The sequence below is a fragment of the Ixodes scapularis genome, unplaced genomic scaffold (assembly GCF_016920785.2).
Source record: "Ixodes scapularis isolate PalLabHiFi unplaced genomic scaffold, ASM1692078v2 ptg002250l_1___fragment_2___debris__unscaffolded, whole genome shotgun sequence".
Classification (NCBI taxonomy): Eukaryota; Metazoa; Arthropoda; class Arachnida; order Ixodida; family Ixodidae; genus Ixodes; species Ixodes scapularis.
In genome coordinates this window covers 53,715-67,712 of record NW_024610237.1, presented here as the reverse complement: position 1 = coordinate 67,712, position 13,998 = coordinate 53,715, and the positions used below count along the sequence as shown (strand labels likewise).

General features: G+C 44.0%; 1 long non-coding RNA gene across 1 annotated transcript in view; it reads left to right on the top strand.

Annotated features, from left to right (window-relative positions):
* LOC8052541 overlaps positions 1-13,998 on the top strand; it is a 42,507-nt gene that overhangs the window by 15,403 nt on the left and 13,106 nt on the right. The window contains exon 5 of the long non-coding RNA XR_006077299.1: positions 9,684-9,798. This is a non-coding gene — a long non-coding RNA (uncharacterized LOC8052541). The remainder of the gene's footprint in view (positions 1-9,683; positions 9,799-13,998) is intronic.

The following is a 13,998-nucleotide window of genomic DNA, read 5'->3' as shown; positions in this document are numbered from 1 at the left end:
ATCCATGTACAATAGCTAACTCGTCGAAACTTGATAAAGTCCAGCGGCTTGCTTCCGGGTTTATCTTTAATAAATATAATCGTAACCATTCCCCCACTGAACTCTGTAGACTTGCTGAACTTCCTTCTCTTGAATTAAGAACAAAGTGCGACCGCCTGAAATTAATTTTTTTGATCATTCATGGTCTAGTTAAGATAGACAAAAATAATTACATGGACGTACGCGTCAGTGAATGTACGAGACATCGTCATAGCATGCACATCAGGGAACCATCTGTCAAAAATGATTGTTTTAAATTTAGTTTCTTTCCTAGGGCAATAAAGGAATGGAACCACCTCCCGAATTTCGTCGTCACTATGACAAATGTCTGCGATTTTGTTAAAAATATAAAGAGTATAGTGCTTGATAATGTGCCCTGACTTTGTGTTTTGAATGTATTTCTTTTGCTTTTTTATTCCTCCGGGTGAATCACTTTTTTGAAGTGTCAGTGCATGATTGTTCTTTTACTTCTTGTATGTATTACCACTCCTGTAAAGGCCTTGTAAAAAGCCGACAGTATCAATAAATAAATAAATAAATTTGTAAAATGCAAGTGGGTGGGGACTTTGCTTCGTGCAGTGCTGCGGGTCAGTACAGATAAGAGATAAGAAGTGTATTATAATTGAGCTTTTCAATGGGGCCTCCGAGTTTCACCTCACATACTGAGGCATATTAAGAAAACAGTAATTGCAAAAAGTGATATTTCGTCTATGGACGCACGAAACAAACAAACTTCCTGATCAACAACACTAATGTAAAGGCGCAATCTCGATGTATGCACACTTATTGGTTGCTACAGCCTGTTGACTCGTACGCAAACAAGATCCCCGAGCTTGGCAGCGTCGACCTTCCCAGCTCTGGCTCGTCCACATACCTCGAAACGCTAACAGAAAGGCTCAAGTAGAAAAATACAACAAGCATGCATTAAGACAAGCTATACGTCTGGGGCTTGTGCTAAAGCTTCGAGGTCTGGCCATTTGGGTTAGTTTAGAGACCACAAATGCCGCTCTCGGGACCAGAAAACATGAGATAACGGCCGTTAATAGTCCACGCTCTGTGTGTGACCTCTTGCCGACGTCTCGATCGAAACCATGCCACTCTCCTCCCTGGCCAACTAGTTCCCAGAGTGCAACGCGGGCCGTGTTGCATGCAGGGCTTTATGGAAGTAGTCTATACCTTTATGCAAGCATCAGATTAACCCTGTGGTGTTCGAGGAACGTCGCTTCTCTTTTTTATTTCTTCAGCATTTGTAAACGTATTTGAACTTAAGATGCTAAAAGTGGTGAATGCTCCAAAATGAACTGGTGGGCCAGTTGGTTAAGCATCACGAACACAAACACCGCTAAGTGCAAAGGACGAGGCTAGTCCTGTCCACTTGTTCTACTGGCCCTCGTTCTTTGCCCTGTTTGTGTTCATGATGGGTGCTCTTCTGTTTAGGAGCCGTAGTGACTATTTTCTAAAGCTCTGTCTGTGTAATCCTTCTATTTGTCCCCGTGACTTTTTTTTGCGTTATTTTATTGTCACTACAACACGTGCCGACTTGCCCGCCTTGAAAGGTTGCAGTATTTGGCAGGTTTTCAGTGGTAGATAGAGAAATCAAGTCAAAAGGGGACACTACCTGGGAATGTCAGCTTTTGATCCACTCACTCGGTCGACGTGATACAGTAAACTCTCACTTGAGTGAACTTCAAGGAACCCAAAGAAATAGTTACATATATAAATACAAAAAAAAAAGCAAATTGAACGCCGTCAAAGCTAAGACGCTAAGAGCGTGAGCCAACAGATACCGTTTCACGCGTTCCAAAGGAGACGTGAAAAAGAAAAAAAAAATGAAAGCATGACGACACAGGTATTCTGACGTCACCACCAAGAAATAATAGGCGCGTGCCCTAGCGGTGGTGTCACGAATTTGGCACTTTCGATTGACTCGCAACATTGAGTTTGGCCGATTTCTGGCGTCCAAAGGTGTTTTTTCGTTCTTCAGCACCACACAGAGTTAAGAAAGCTCAACCAACGTGCCATATGTAGTGCGAGGCTCCATCAGGCAAGCTTGTACTACCCAAAAGGAGAGTGCTACAGTCTGTTCAAAGCTTCAGCGCAGGAGGCCTATACCGCAGAGGCATTGCCCACTGGCTGGAAATATCTCGTACAGAGTTGTTTCTTGTTGGGATTGAACGCAGTTTCTCTTTCAAGCTTCGACTTTAACTTCACTATCGTTGACTACATCGATGGTGGAATCCTATAGTCCTTCATAATGTCCACTTGTTTTTGACCGTTGTCTAGACGCTGAAGAATTTTGAGCTTGTCTGATAGAGACAACCGTTTCGTCGTACTCATTATAAAGTGGGCACACAAATTAACGTCCTGCCGTTGTTACCCAAAACTAAGATGGCCGAACGGAACCGATGACAAAGAAAAAACACACGGCACGTGGTTTGTTATCGTTTACCGCACGGCTGTTTTGCCTCGGTGGCGCTGTAAACGCCAGCAATGATACGACGCTGCTGCAGATGTGGTGGTGGCAGTGCGGCGGGCACCGACTACGCTAGCACCGCTGAGCACAAAACTTCGTTGAACTGATTGCAAAAATAATTCCTGGGTCCACCGATCAAGTTTGTTGAACTGAAATATTCGCTATTCCGAAATTCGTTTTTCGTTTAACTGAAACATTTTTGCATAAAATGCGTAGTAAAACCGCCAGAGATTTTTTTAAAGTTTGTTATTCTGAAATATCTTAAACCGACATTTGCTCGAGTGAGAGTTTCCTGTAGATGCAGGTGGTGTTTGTAGCCACATAGAAAGAGGGCGTGCAAGGTTTCAGTCCTGCGAACCATTATACCTATTGCTATATTACCCAAGCATCAAGGAGAATGCAAGGATTGGTGTTCCGTGCGCCATACGTGCTGACCTCAGCAGTAGTAGCTTTTCTAAAGCAAATACCAAAAACAAATGGCATCTTGCACGCGCGTTCGTGAACGCTTTATTTGGGTTATTTACTTTGAATCTTTTACACGGGGAAGGCGTGCGCGTGTGGCCCGTGGAACACCAATCCCTGCATTCTTCTTGATGCTTGGGTAATATAGCAAATGGTCTATTTTATGAGCTTCTATACCCCCCAAACGAAGTAAAGCATAGCTTTGCATGGAATATGCGCAATAAATCTATCGTTGAGAAATGGTGTTCATAACCATATATTTTTGTGGTGAAATTCATACTGGAATACCTTTTGCCAGTTGCTGTGAAGATAAATTAAAAAATGGATTTTGCAAATAAAAAAAAAAGTTATTACTTTTTTACTTGAAAATGCAAATTTATGTTAGTCACCGGCTCCATAAAATTTCGGCATATAAGCCGCAAGTATTAGGTCTCTCGATAGGTTCTTACTGAAAGGGTAGTTTTATGAAGCTGTATTCTCCCAAGTCTCTCGAGGTTAAGATTCTGAAGGTGATCGGAGGCGTCCTTCCCAGTTAAAGTGATGATGTCTAGATAAAAAGCCTCGCCATCCAGACCTGGAGCGACCTGGTGCATTGTTCGTTGGAAAAATGGCGGATGCCGATGCAATTTGAAATAAAGAGCCGTGGAGTTGCATCAGGCTTCAACTGTAGCTGGACCTTCAGCTTCATGCAGCAGCAGAGACTGTCAGTGAACATGCACTAGAATCATGTGAGCATGAAGTCCAGCGTGGCACACGTCAAATCTTTAGATACACATTTTATTGCGACCACATGAGAACGGCAAAGTGTGTTTCAAAAGCCCAGCCCCCTACACGCAATGGACGCCTAGCCAGGAGAACCGGGAATTGTCAGGAAAATTTAAATTACTCGGAAAAATCGGGGAATTGTCAGGGATATGGTCGAAAAGCGAGCCCAGTCAGGGCAAATGAGCCGGAAACGCCTTCAAGTGCCCTGAGCAAAGACTTGAGGACTTGGGGGCAGAAATATACCGTAGAATACCGCGCATCCGCCCATTCCACATTAAGTGCCCATTACCAAGTTTGTGAGATCTGAGAAAATGAGCACGGTACATTTATATGTAAAATTGATGACCGGACAAGTGCCCATCCCCCATTGTTTTGCGATTACCTCCAAAGTTTGAGTGGGCGCTTGCCCGGTATTTTACGGTAGGCAATTAATTCTGCTTAGACCGGAGCGCAGGCTCTGCTTACCCGTTGTAGGGTTTGCTACTCAATACAAAGGGAACAGCCGACAAATGCAGTCTAAGCCTTCGATTCGATTGGATTCGACTGTGGCCGCGATACTAGATAGATCCATTAGAGCTACTAGATAACAAATGGGAAAGCCGCAGACCCCAATCGAAGCAGTAAGGTGAAAGTATCCGAAATTGTGCGTCTGGCGACCATGCTGTCATCCGGTTATTGACGTGTGTGGTTGAGCGTCATGTTTCTGGAAGTGGCCTCTTCACTGACGATGTCGGCGGTAAGGAAGTTCTCGTTTAATCCGCACTGGACGAACCCGAATATTTCAGGATGTGCAAGTTGGATGAAGCCTGTGCAAAATTATCCTCCGAGTGCTCAATGCTCAATTCCTTGTGTTGTAATGTTCTTGTATATTTAATCACCTCTTCAGTGGTCAGGCAATTTCACCTGAAATTGTCAGGGAAAACCTGGAAAAGTGGGGGAATTTCAAAATAATAATTTGTTAGACACCCTGGTTTCGTTTTTGCGGTGGTAGAATGCTTTGGTTTGATCGTAAGTCGACCACCCCACCATACGGTAGTCATGACTACCGTATGGTGGGGGGGGGGGTCGACTTATAATCAGTTTAACGGATCTAACAAATAGTCTGTTCAAATCGATCCTAAGCTTGTCGATCCACATTCTTTCAAGCAAGGTTGTGTGTCTCTTGTCTGTCACCACGGCTTCCAACGCAGTTGTCTGGTGGCTTAGTGTGACGCTGAGAACACATTGTCCCTTAAAGGGGCCCTGCACCGACTTTTTAACTGGTTTTTAATTTGCACCGAACCTGAGCACACTGCGCGTAGTAACTTAATAAAACTGTTCTTTTCTCGAATGTCGCTTTACTTTAGAAGTTATAGGCAAATTAAAATTACAAAAACAACCAAAAGATAACCTCCTTCATGATATCCTTGGTTGCTTGAGTGGCCGTGAACAAGAGGAGGAAAGGTAGTGAGCTCAGCGATCAGTCACGGCTGCCGCACTCCGTGTCCGCGGCTCGAGAGGGCACCACTAAAGCATGTTCCGGATGATAGGCTGTATGAAGCGGGCAGCCAGGGCGGCTCGCATTGCATTTGCTGCGTGATTAAACACCAATTCGGCATGACACTTCATTGGCCACAAACGACAGCAAGCACGGGGTAAAGATCAGTTCAGGACGGGAGCCACTTTGCGCTGCCATACCACCAAAAGGCCAAATTGCAAGCCAAAGCTGCTCGCCAAAGGCCTTGGGAACGCTCGGAACCGGTCAGACCCTCCAGTTCGTACGACTGCAGGGCCGTCGCGTACATCCGGGACCTTTCTATGCTCGCCGCTCGTTGGCGCCTGATCCCACTACACCTTTCTAGTATACGCCGCCTTTTCCACTGCGTGGTGGCGGGTAAGTCGACGGGTCATTTCTTGTTTCCGTACTTTATTAACTGCATTTGTTTCTTTTCTGATACAAAATAGTGAACAAAAAATACTTTTATAAATAATTGAAAAAGTTTATATTTCGACATAATAGCTTTTAGCGGCTCTGACCAGTAGTAAGCCCAGGACCTAAGATGTCAGCTTTCGTAAACTTTCGATACCGCGGGTCGCCCCGTAGGTGGAGGAGGTTTCCGCGTCATTCGGTTAAAATATGACGCGCGGATATTTAGTTACTCTCTCCATGCCCGTTGGCTTGCCCAAACCCCGAGGGACATGGAAACCGCAAAAAAGGTAGACGCTCGCCCCCTCCCTGCACGCGTCAAAATTACCTGCAAAGTGGGGGGGAGGCCCGGCGCTATCCCGGAATATCACCAAAATTCAAGATGGCGACGACAAAATGTTTTTGCCAGAAAAAGAAAAAAAGCGCAGTGCACATGGATTTAATATTTTATTTATCTCTGAGAACATAGACTTTATTAGGCCAAAGATTTGTCACTGCTATATTAATCACTTTCAAAACCACCAAAACACTCCTCCGAGTCGGTCGCAAGAAAAAGTTTGCAGCATTCCGCAATGTTTCCCAACTGCATGCTGTTGGCTTTTTTGACAGCCTCTTCGGAAAGAAGCTGGTAGCTAATGGCTCATTCTGCACTTCTTTCGCGCTCCAGGTATTCACAGAGCACATTGTCCACGTATTCACTGAACACCGGCGTGCCGTGACTTAGCTTTCGTCAAAATTTGGCTTTCCCATAGTTTGACTGTCACAAATTGTCAAAATTCTTGTCCCATTCCCGTACCCGGTCGAGCTTATCGTAGAATACGGTGCATCCGCCCATACCACATTAAGCGCCCATACCCAAATTTGTAAGATCTGAGAAAATATGCACGGTACATTAACATGTGGAATTGATGACTGGATAAGCGCCCATCCCCCATTTTTCTATGATTATCTCAAAATTTTGAGTGGGCGCTTGCCCGGTATTTTACGGTCATGTGTCGAGACATCTGGTGTACGTTTTTCCCGTTTTCACGATGCCATTGGATGACCTCGATTTTCTTTTCCACTGTGTAAGAATGCATAGCCGAACTGACACCGCCAAAACAAAGCGACAATGGCGCTTGGCGATCGAGCTGCAAAGTAGGGTTGGATTGGTTTGGATTCTTGGAACTGGATTTCGCAGGCCAGTGTTCCCTGGGCGCGGTTGGCACGGTGCATGACACGGGTGCGGAGAAGGGAGGGGGCGCTTTCCCAAAACGGCGCGGAAATGTGAAATTAGCGGCGAAGTTGGGGGGGGGGGGGGCTCTTGCTGAGGTGGGGGCGCTTGCTCGGAATTTTACGGTATGTGTAATATTTTGTAAGTAGGGACCTTAACTATGCAGGATATAGGCCTTATCAACATATCCGACAAGGGAGAATGGCAGAGCAGCCCTCCAATTGCCTGTTCTTGCAGTGGTCCTGTGACAGTCCAAAGCATGTCGGCATAGGTCCGCGGCTACTTGGCGCGGCGTCCTTTGCGGACTGTTGTTCTAGGTAGCCCTTTGAGAGTTCCAATGTCCAACTTCCGGCTGCCATATTTGCCTTCATCTACTCTACACCTGTGCATTTTCACTGTGCGGACTATACGGAGAAGTGTGACTTATACAAAAGTTCAACTTATATAATGACCTTTTTGTGAAAACGGCCGTTGATAGGGGGATGGGACTTGTAGATTGTAAAGTATGCTACTGTGTACTGCATGAACCAGATGGATCAAGAACCCACTTCAAAATCAACCCTCGAAAATCAGTTTTGTGTGCTTCGAAAGTAGCAATGGTGCCATTGGCACCACGACATGTGGCGCTAATCAGGGACTCAAAACACGAGTAAAACCAAAAACCGTTCGGGAGCAAAAAATTTTCAGTAACCGTAACTGGAATGAAATCATTATTTGAAATTTGTGAAAACCGTAGCCGTAAATTATTTACTGTTAACCGGTATTAAGGGAAACATGAGCCTAAATTTCAAACTTATTGAAAAAATCATTTTTCAAATTTGAGGTTTTCGGGTTTAGAAACTAATTAAAATGCCCTTACACTAAATTTGATAACCATACTCCAAATAGTTACATTGATATAAAATATTTTCTACACATTGTGAGGCAGTAATGAAGTAAAAAAGTTCAATGTTTGAATGCATTTTTCTCAGTTCCACTTTTCGTGCCATATTTAATATAAAGGAATCTTGTTCAAAGGTAAAAGTATTCTGATACCACAATCAAGCTGTTTCTGAACTGAAATTTATTGGGGAGTCGGGCTCTCTATTTTTTTTTTTTGGTTTTAGTTGAAGTTCTCATAGAGGGACGACTATGTTTCCAAAAATTGACATAGGACAGATATGCATCTCATATTTTGAGGTAATCACTCTTCCTCAAATATTTACATTTGAGTCATAAAAACTAGATAGCCCGAAGTCCCACATCCCCCGCTTTATAGTCATTCAGTCGAAATGGTGCTTAGTAGCTTCATTTGCGTACCGTAGATTTCTTAACGATAAGTGACACATTTTATGCAGGTATATAAAATTGTCTTAGAAAGCTGAATGTTTGTACAATACACATACATCTGGTGTTAAATCTCCCCAGCAAATTTCATTCCGATGACTTGTGTAGTTCAGAAGTTGAATCTCTAGCCAGTGTTCCCCCTTAACCAATATTATCCGAAAAATAAAAATATTAGTTTTTCTCAAGTATGACCTGGAGGAGGTATCTTGAAATGTTGTGGCCATCTGACAGAGTTACCGTTAGCGACTGGTGCAGCTGGTAACACAATTCCGTTCAATCTAAATTTAGGATTAAGAGTACTTAGTTAGAGTCAGTGGTTGAGCTTATAATGAAAAGACCATTTCTAAATCTAAAAACACTTCCAATCGCTACATGTATTCTATGTGTTGCCCTCGGGGTATTGACTAATAAGTCTGAATTCTGAGATGTTCATCCAACTCGGTTCTTTCAAAACTACCGAGTTCCTGACCTGCACTAGCCAGATACCAAGAAACGAGGTGAATTGACCATCATGCGGAGCTGGCGGAAAACAAAACCTGGTATTATTTTGTCCGAAACGCGTTGCGAGGGATAATTTTGGAACAACGCAGATAGAAAAAAAAATATATCGTGTTCTACTTTGATGTTTTGTTAAAGTCAACGGCATATATACGGGGTGTTTCGGAAAACGCGGGACAAATCGCTCCTGCGAAAACTAAGCATCGCGCAGAAAAAAGGTTTATGCCGTGCTGGTGTAAGAGCCCATTTAGAAGAAAAACGCACGACAGGCTGCATGAGATCTTCCGCCGACGACTGTCGAGTGGCACGACGAGCACGAGGGGCTTTCGCTCCGTCGTTCGCATCTCTTTCGTTCGGGGCTGTACCAGAATGGTTCAGCTGGGAGGTGCATTTATTTTGTGAAAATATCGTTGCAGGAGGTTGCCGTAATCCGGAAATACAAATAAGAGCCAAACTTTTGTTAGGGACCAAAGTCGAGTTCAGGCTTTTTGCGTCAATGCCAAAGACTGTGGTGGTGGGCCTTGGGGACGAAACAGGAAAGAAAACTAATGAAAGCCGGCAGGTGCTTCTCTCATTTGTCCCATTTCCGGTTTTGTCCGATCAAATGCCTCAACAGCATGCAACAACATCTTTTTCTCCTTGATGTAAAAAGGATTTTGCCTTTATTGTTTCATAAAAAGAATATTTTCATTTGTGGCTTCTTTTTGGGCAAATTTAAAAGAAATGCGCAATCTACTCGTACATCCACAGTCGATTACAGCATCGTAACTTGCGAAGCTTAGTTTTGCGATTTATTTAGTGTGGGATCAAATCATTTGGCCCGTGCACTGTATTGCATAAGGGCTATGTAAGAAATGAATGCTTTTTTTTAATGAAATTGGCAATTAAGTGTTAGCATATAGAGTATCAAAATTTTCAACTTGGTCTGACATGCAATGAGACGGCCTTGAGTTCAAACTCTCGACCGCACTGCTGATGACGATGCGTGCTCTTCTGTCCAGGCAACGAGAACCAAAGCATGTATCCCGAGCTGTGGGTTGGTTGCGACTGCGTGTTGTCCTGCTCCGGCCGTTTCGAGCGATCTGATCGGCTCGCTCAACGTCTCCGTAGCTACCGGTGGGTCCCTCATCTTCCATGGGCTTGTGCCTGGCTAGCCTTTTTTTTTTGTTGTGCCTGCCCCAGCTTTTATGCATACCTTGGCTCACGCGTGACTCTCCTTTTTTTGTTTCGCTGTTGTAGTGCAGTTTGCTCATACACCGGTAACAGATGGCGGCAGGAAAGGATCTGATCAAGGTACCACTGCAGTGAAGATATCCAGCGCATTCAGAGATGCGAACCAACTTAACCTAATTACGAAAATATTTCGAAAAATAGCCCACTTAAAATCGAGAGCAAATCGGGGGAAAATGAGGAATGCGCTAATGTTTGGAGTGCAATTGGGAAAAGTTGGGAGAATATGCTATTTTTAGATTATGTGTCCTTGCCAAACTTGTTATCGTGGCAAGGGGCAATGAAGCAAAGAAAACGGTGCTTCCCATTCGGCAATGTTCGCTTATATCCCGCCATAGCTGACTAGCCGAATTTATGCCGAGGCCATCATTGCTCCGAACATCATGATTGCTAGAAATAAGCTGTATTTCAATGTTTCAAAAAAAAAAAAAAAAGACTAGATCAAGTTAAAAACAAGGGACATGGTTATCTCTTGCGGGTGGGGCATCTCTTGGGATGTTATGGTAATCTCTTGCAATAGACGCTGGCCTCTTTTTTTCAGGACGCCAAACTCTCGAAATTACTTTCTTGGTGATTGCTATGAATGTGCACATATTTGTTATATATATAGAGGCCTAGACAGTGGGAAGTTGGCCTGCCTTGAGATGGCGTTTGATGTTTTTGCCATAGCCAGTGCATCCCTACTTTTAACCTGGTGTTTTCAGTGTGCATATGTTAGACATTCGGTTAGTGTTATTTCACTTTTTCTTTTTACTGGGCTGCACTTAACTAACATACTCAGCCGCCAATCTTGCCCTACGAGTTTGACTTTGCTCGTGATAGTAAGTAAGTTGCCCGTTTTGTGCTGGGCAATAGTTATTTGAACTAAGTTAAACAAAAATTAAATTAGAAGCTCCGAAGAGCATGTAGCTTGGGTATGGTACCATTGGCTTTTTGCGCCTGTTGTGTAGGTAATACACTCTAAGCTCATTATAACAGACCTGGTCACAACAGACATTTGAATATAACATACCGATTTGTGAAGTTTGGTTGGTTTTCCTGTATGCCCCATTGACTCAACTTCATATCTGGATACAACATACTCCTTTTACAACAGACCGAAATCTTGGTCAAAATGGAGGTCTGTTATAATGAGCTTAGACTGTATCAGGTGAGGGAGTGCAAACGATGTGCAGGTTGCATATATCTCTGCTCATGCTGCAGACTTTGAAGTTTTCAAGTTGCTCATTTTGCGTATCTTGATACAGGCGGGACTGTGCTAGAAAAATCAACCATAAGAGCTTTTAAAAGTAATTGGGTTTGGTGAAAATCTGCCTGACATTTCAAAACCGATTTGGTATTTTCATCAGGGGCGACTATTTGCTCATGGAGAGCAACTGCTTGTTTTCCATCCACGGTGGTGTCGTTTGCCCATTGACATATGCCGATGGTAAGGTGCGTGTCAACCTGTCGATATTTCCTGGCGTAGTCTGGATGTGCCAGGATTCTATGAGGAGTCGTTGGCGGATATTGGTTTCAACGCTGATTATTCCGGCGTTGTCAATATGGGTACGGTGGTTGTGCTCTGCGAGGGTACTAACCCGATCAAATTTTTGCCCATCATTTTTGTGTTGCAGAGTTCTTTGATGGAGGTTTTCTGTCTCGCCGTTGTAAGTGGCGGAGCATTGGGAACACGGAATTTGGTGTACGACCCCTCGTGCTTTTTCTTTAGGAGAGCGGTCTTTGGGGCGTGGCATCGGGCGCCCAAGCATCGATGCCGGCTCGTGGGCTGCCTGAAAACGTTCTTTTGCCAGCGTACGCGTGAATGCTTCGCTGGTCACCTTTATGTAAGGATCACGGATGTGGGTGTTCCGGCGGGACTGCGTACTACTTTGAGGCTGGAGGTTCCGATGACCACGGTTTTGGCGGTGGGCCACACGACCGATGAAGTTGCGCGTGTAGACATTCTTTTAGAGCGCAGTTCTTAGGCGCCCGTCACCGGCTTCAGCGGCGTCGCTGTCGCCGTTGGCGGAACCGCGCGTTGCATTATGGGAAAATTTTACCACTAAATTTAGCGAGAAAATTTTCACAAAATTTTCCCGCCTTATTTTGGGGGAAAATTTTCCCGCTGAATTTAGCGGAAAACATTCTCTGCTATATTTAGTGGAAACATTTCTCCACTAAATGTAGCGGGACAATTTCCCCACTAAGTTTAGAGGGGGAAGAGTAGAGGATGGATGGGGGGATACCCTCCTTTCCTCCTCAAGAGGTGTGCTCTAATTTGGCATTACAGAGAATTGTAAACGTCTCATTTATTTATGTTGGCGATGCCTTTTTCTTTTTATTTTTCTGTCTCCGAGGAGCAGATGTTCTTAGCTCTGGACAGGAGGGTTGCAGCCTTTGTGACTCGTAGTGCGGTAGGAGCCAAAGCGGAGGTAACGTCCAGTGTAGGTTGGTTTTCAGTATACTGCGAACGTCCGATCTTCTCCTGGTCGCTTGGCAAGCGCATCGTGGAATGCCGAGCTGCGGTCTTTTTCGCATTCTGCTGCGAACTGGATGGCCGGTTTGATGGAGTTTAGATGTTTCAGAAAGTTGCTAACCTCCGGCATTTTGACGATACCGAAGCAATCATCCACATAGCGCGCAAACACTTTGGGGTAGGTGCTGCTGAGTCGAAATTCCAGAAGGCGGCACAGTTCATATACGTTGAGGCACATCCTTCCATGCGGGTCTCGCTCCTTCTCGGAGGCGTTTCGGACTCTGCTAAAGGCCAGGGCGACCGGAACGCTTGGGAAACAAACTTGTGACGCAAATATAGACGAAGCTATACGGGATCCTCGACGAAACCTTCAAAAACCATCCAGAATTGAGGAACCTCTACCTGCGGCTTATATGCAGGAATGGTTCTGCTCCTGGTTTTTACGGGCTCTCTAAAATCCATTAAACAAACATTCCTCTCCGACTTAGCGTAAACATCTTGACCTCACCACTTCGAGCAGTCTCCAACTACCTCCACCACCCTCTTTCCCCTCTCGTTGCAAAAACACCGACCTATGTGCGCAACGCTGGCCATTTCATGGAGCTTGTCTCTTCACTAAAAGTCACAACCGAGGAAAGTGAGACGTCGTCTTTTGACATCGTTTCGTTCCCAACCAGACAGATCTCTGTCAAATGTTTACTTTTAAATTTTAGATTGTCTAAACGTCTGCAATAATTTTAACATTAAAGGTCCCTGAAAAGGAAATTTTTTTTTAAACAGTGGCTAAGACAAGCATGTCAAAAAATAAATTTTATGCAAAAAAAAAGAATTAAAGCAATATTGTTAACGAGAGATTTATTTCAAATTCTGCGCGTGAAGTCCATGACATCACGGGTCATTCTGGAAATACCATCTCGGTCGTGAAGGCGAAGGCGATTCACCATTCTTTCATGCGCCCAAAATGCCGAGAGAGACAACGAGTGGAAAGGAGGTGTCTGCCAACAAAATTGCATTTTGCACCGTCAAATTGCATTAAAAAAATGTTTTTTGCACAAAAAAATTAATTTTTTTGACACGCGTGTTTCAACCGGACCTAAAAAGTGTTTTTCTTTTTTTAGGGACATGGCTGGAAAGGGTCAACTTTTATTTATTTATTTGAGGATACTGCCGGTCAATTTTTGAGGACCAAGGCATAAGACAGCATCAGAAACCATCAATGAGTCGAATGAACACAAGAACAAATAACAAGTGGCTTAGTAATTGGTGACAGAAAACACAATTCATCAACTGCACTCACAAATAAAGTGGTAGAAGCAATCGCGGTCACACTTGGGGGCAACTCACTCCACTCACCAATAGGATAAGAAAAAAAGGAGTATTTAACAACATATTTTCTACTGCAGAACTCGAGAAAAATACTTGCGCTTCAACCTTGTATCGCGACTCGCGTTATACTGCAAATAATCATCAAAATTTAAACCAGTCTTATTATGAGTTATATTGTGCAAAAATTTCAAACGCTTTACTTTCCTTCGACGTGATAATAAAGACACTCCGGAGGCGGTGTACAATGGTGACACGTGCAAATCTTTGCCGTATGCACAAATTGATTCAAACTTTCAGGGTGA